Here is a 6,000-nt window from a genome sequence, read left to right as displayed (position 1 = left end):
GACATGCCCTGTACCAGGGCCACTGAGCTATCTCCATTTCTTAGGTAACGGAATTTCTTACCCCAAATACCAACATCTGAGTTACGTCACAGCCATATCACAGGTGTTCTACCACCCATGGCATCACAGAAGGCCCTTACAACAGCCCATGATTTTCATGGGGCCAAGCTTTGCAGCACTTTCCAGCTCCTAAGGGGACGTCATCTTCCAAGGACCAAGACAAATCTCACTTAATGAGACCTTGCAAGAGAGCTGTCTTTTCATTCTGACTTAGAATGTCTCATGGAAGTCTCCGGAATTAGTTTGGTAAACTGCTGTATCACACATAGAGGACAGCAGTCAGTCCTTCAGTTATAAAATGCATTTCACAGTCTCCTTTCCAGCTGGTTATTTGTTTTAATACACTCTTTTCTGAGGTTAGCAACAGCTTTTAAGCCTAAAAAGAGAATTTGAAAGCAAGAATTTTCTCTGGGTTGACCTTGTGCAGCTTTACAACAACCGATGACACTGAACAAATGACCCTTTCTCACATAAATTCGGTCCAAATGAGAAATATTTGTGACTGAAGTATTTCCTCTATAGATTTGCTGAAAGGAAGCAGAAGCATAGGGGAAAGACATTTATGCAGGAAGCAGCTTTACCACTTTGCTATCTATTGCAATAGTTTTGTTACAAAAGGGCAGTGAAAATTACTTTTCCCTTTTGAGGCACTTAAATCATTTGTTGTAAAGCACATTGAGTGCTCTTCATGACATCATCACATTTTCTAACTCAAATTATCTGTCCCCTGGCCTCTTTAGTAAACTAGAGAAAACTGTTTTGGGTTTCACATTATTCAGCAGAGAAGTAAAAATAAGAAAGACATTTTCATTGTAATTTTAATAATATTTTTCATCTAGCAGTCATGCAGTACCAATCAGCAAGATACCAGTCATGAAAGAAAGCTTCATTTCTAGGTGAGCTATCCATTTCTGGAGAGAATAAGAGTCTTTAGAAAAATTCTTAGAAGTAAAGCCAGTGAAAAATAATAAATAATCCTTGAAACCGTGACTGTAATATCATTTTTTTTTCTGTAAAGAATACAGGGAAACAATGTCTTGCCTTTATATTAACAAAAATGCTGACAGAACTTATTAAAAAAGAGCAATGAATATTGCAGTCTAAATGTAGGCATATCCAGGAATAGTCAGAGCTGCAGTAAATTCCCTCTCTTTGCTGATGCTTGAAGAACTACAGCCTACATTTTCCAACCCAAATCCAGGCTCCCAAACTCACATTTAAGCACCTACACAGTTTCAAACTAATTTTAGGTAGCCACGAAGCTGAAAACATTTGGCCAACACATATTATGCTAATTTGGTGTCTAGAATGATGGTTGTAAAGGCTCTGGGATTATGCCTAACACTACAGCTGTGTTGATGCATGCTCACTACAAATATAGAAGGAAAAAAACCCAACACATCCAAACCTAGCTTCAACATTTATTAAGCCGTCAACCCAGTTACCATCTTAAGACATATCTGTGCCTGCCCGCCCCTCCACCAGTTGTTTTTTCTGTTCCTCACAGATCACCTCTATTCTGTGTGACTACCCCAAAGCTCCTGTCTCAGGCACTGTAGGTGGCAAAAGGGCTAACGTAAACCAGGGCAACTATTACTATCTCCTACTAACCCCGACAGAAATGGCACAAATCATGGACCGCCAGTGAGGTCTCTTACTTGCTTGTGTCTCTCGTCAACTCAAACTTTGACACATATTTCATTGCTTATTTTATGCAACCAGCCACTCAAGAGTTTTGAAAGAACGGGCCAGATAATGACATTGTAAACTACCCAATGCAAAAATGTGTTCAGGGCATCACACAGCGCAGGGAAAAGCCATTCTCCAAAGAAGTAATAGTTCTTAATACAGCATTACTCATAGCTGCGTGGAGAAACAGGAAAACCAGATAATCTATAGCTACCAAAAAGTAAGGATGACTCAATTCAAGTGACTCATGGTTGTGACTAACCTGTTTAATAGCTCTTTTTTTAAAAAGTCAGCCTTTAAATCATTTCTGCATGTTCTTTCTCACTTGCCTTGTATTCCATAATTTTAAAATTATTACCAAAGCACAATCACAATGTAGATCTAAGCAAATCACAATGATATATAAATGTATGTTAAAGTTTTTAATAAAACATATATTAAATAAGTGTTAGGAAAGTGTATTTGTCAAGAATCTAGCAGATTATTTCTTAGCCAAACGTAAGGCAAATACAACTGAATGCCAGACTGGAGGGATGGAGGGATGAGTCATCCTGCTATCAGGTGCCTGTACCCTGCCTGCAGGTGCTCTACAACTCATTGCTCAATTTCATTATAGTTTTGAGCAGTGAATTTCAAGCAGAATAAAAAAGTAGCTGAGTCCTCTCTAAGAAGAAAATGCAGCTGAGGTCAAGAACAGCAATGCTTTTAAGGAGAGCTTGAGGAATAGTCATCTTCTGGCAAATAGCATTTTGTATTTTTATATCAATAGGGATAGTGAATCTATAAAAGTAAGGAAAGTTTAGACTTCATTATTGCCCCACTCTTCAATATAGGGTAAACATTCCTTCTTATATAACGTTAAAATGAATCTCCACTATTTAAAAACATTTATAAAACCATAACTACTCTTTGTACCTGTGATGTAGAGTTGGCAAATGAGTTTATTAGTAGCTCATTTTTACAAATAGTCGTATATGAAGTCAAACAGCAAGTAGGCAGGAAAAAAGGAACTGAATGAAACCTATTCTCCAAGTGCATCACCAAAGAAAGTTTTTTAATTTCAACTCTTACCACAAAGTGTCCTGTCACCCTTTGCAGCAAATGATGTTCATGTCCACCCAATGCAGCCAGCACTAAACTGAAAAGGCTGTGAAATCAGGTGAAGAGATACACTGAGATTGCCCATTATATGGTGCTGTAATTCATCTGCTATTCCACTCTACCATTTGGTGAATCTCTAGAGGTAACATGTTTCAGTATTAAACTTACACCTAAAATTACACATAAAACAAATCATCCATGTAACATTTCTCAAGAGTCTCTTAGCAGGTTTATCTGACATTTCCCGTAATGGAAAAGAGGATTAATGGGCTTTATTATTATTTATTACCCTCCCCTTGCCTGTAGAAAATACAGTTGCTTTCCCCAAGTTGTTGCTAAAGCCTTGATCTGAATCCCTACGTACAGCCTGAGGTGGGAGAAACATAGGAAAGGGAACACAAGGTTTTTGCTGTCACTTGGGGGACCAGGCAGGACGTACTAAACTTCATTCATGCTGTAGGGCCCATTTGGTTGATTGATTAACAACTGCTGCAGACCAGTCAAACATGTCTCTCCACTACCTGGGAAAAACTTTCTGGGTAATTTGTCAGAAAATGTTTACTTATGTGTACTGATAAACTCCTGAGTTTCCACTCTCCTCAGCATCCTCACTTCCTTGCTTGCGCTCTGTACACTTTTCAACAAATATGACACTGATTCATACTCAAAAGTATGATAAACTGATTACAATTAATGCAGCAGTCATTGTGATAAAACATATAATACACCTTCAGGAGTTTCATCTTACACATCAAAGCTGCAGAGGCTCTGTAAATGATAAATATGCCAATGAACACATATTCAAGCTCTTACCCAAATACTTTTTGGCTCACAGCAAAAGAAGACTATAAAGCATTTCCTCAATATATTTTTATGAAGTGGTCATTTCATTTTCAGGGAAAATTACATTATGCAAAAAATATATTATGCAACCCTACCTTTCATTAATATTTTGTTTCTTGGCAGAAGCCTGTTCCAATTTTCAAAATCGATTATGAATGTAGGAAATCATGCCCATAAGTCACAACACTGCTGCCACTCAAAATGAATAATCATCAACTTTTTTTATAATGTCCTCTGATCTATGCAAAAAATAACTTTTCACTTTAACAGGAAAACTTTGATTTAGTCTCAGATTTAGTCTCAAAAATTAGTGACATTTTCCCATATTGCTTAAAAGTAGTCTTAATAAAATGAAATATTTATTATCAGAAGTGATCTGTTTACACAGCAATACAAAGTACACAACTAGAATAACATTGGGGCATTACCCCCTACCCCCCCGCCATGGCAGTGAAATTACATACAAAACATTACACACATACAAAAGAATTAGTAAGAATTTCAGAGAGAGAGAGAGGGGAATTCCTACAGATCTCAGGTCAGCTACCTGGACAGGCTTTTTTTTACTTGGATGTATTGTAACAGTCTGCAAAACCTGGAAATGAAAAGTCACAGCAGCTACCCTTGAGCTTGCTGCTCAATCTCTCTCTTATAGTGAGTTATACAGGACTTCATCAGTAACAGTGTAGTTCCCCTGCTCCAGAAGCACAGGTCTGAGATATGCATATAATAGCCAAAGCACGCAGCAATCCTCATCTCCAACCTCATACATGTATTTTCCTGGAAAGCTGACAAATTGTTAATATGTTAGATGGGAGATTTCTCACAGTGGAGCTCCTAGGAGACTAGCAGCTATATTAGCCTCATGCTTTGCTACGCAGATACCCTAAAATTGCCTTGCTATCTCTCACATTTTCGTTGTATCCTCTTTACTTGCTTTTTCTCCCACTTGCAAAGGTGCTGGCCTCCTCAGACTCTCAGGAGGACAAATCTTAGCAGTTGTTACTTAAGGTGTCTCTTCAGAAACTAGAGATTTTAAGGAAATAGCCTCAAAACCTCATATATAAGCAAACTGCCTGGTTCCTCCATAAGTCACAAGAAGGCAAGCAGAAAGTCGTCTTCCAACTTTGAACCACTGCCATCCTTTTAAACTGTCATTATAGCATTGATGTAGACAGCACAATGCATTTATTGGTGCAGAGCAGCCATCTAAGCCATGAAACGTCCTAAGAATCTTAAGAATCACACAGTTCCCATAATTCAAACCATCACCCAGCCATCTGTGTTTCTATATAGGTTTCCACAGTGCAGTTTTCAGAATATAATTTTTGCTATTGCTTAGGTCAACAAGACACATTCCTTAGCAGGAAGAAGTCACCCAACTGTAGGATTAAAAACAACTACACAATTTTGAGAATCTGAAAACCTGTCATTAATCTAGTAAAGCATTCCTGTAAATCCATTTCAGACACAGGCAATATCTACATAACAAAGTATCTTCCCACTATCGCTCACACAACCATGTATTAGAAATATACCAGCACTATTTGAATGAAGCTTCATATTGTTTGTTTCAAAATGGTTTTAGCATGACTGTGCTAAATCCCTAGACACTGCATATGAGCTTGAATATTCTTTTCCAATTGCTGTTCAAAGTAAAATCAAAACTGAAAAGGCCTGGAGCCACAAATAAAGAGATGAAAGAAGCGTTGCTGCTTCCTTAAAAATTATTCTAAGGGAAGGGAAGGGGGCAAAATAGAGCCTGGCAAGGATATGCTGATGCTCTCAGGTTTACTGACACTGAGTCAGTAGCACTCTAAAGCCCCTTGTTCCAACTACCGTGTATGTATAAAAGCCTTTTGACTAGTGGGATCAAAACCAGATTCAGGGCAAGGTAAAAAGTGGAGAAATGGCACTGCTTTTACACCTGAAAAAAATAAAATTTAATGAATTGTTGAGGGTGAGGAGAAATAAAACCTTTTAAAAGATTGAAAAGGGTAGAAGTATCTCAGTTCATGGTTGTCAAGAAGGCTGACAAAACCTGAATTGTTCAAGTTGGGTGGGGAGATGCACTGAAAGAAAATGGAGGAAAGAAAATGGAGGAGGGGGGAACAGGTCTCACGTTGAACTTGAAAAAGAGAAGACAAAGAATTGAAAAGACTGTATCTTGATAAGTTTCCCATAAGCACAGAAATAAATAATTATGATAACAGGGATATTAGACTAGAAGGAAAAGCACTGATAAGAGCCAAGGTAATTTATCTTTCCTGTGTTTAATGAGACACAAAAATCCCTTCTTTTTTTTTC

Source organism: Phalacrocorax aristotelis, chromosome 14 (genome assembly GCF_949628215.1).
Source record: "Phalacrocorax aristotelis chromosome 14, bGulAri2.1, whole genome shotgun sequence".
In the NCBI taxonomy this organism is placed as follows: domain Eukaryota; kingdom Metazoa; phylum Chordata; class Aves; order Suliformes; family Phalacrocoracidae; genus Phalacrocorax; species Phalacrocorax aristotelis.
The sequence above is the reverse complement of the archived record's forward strand: the minus strand, read 5'-3'. Positions refer to the sequence as shown.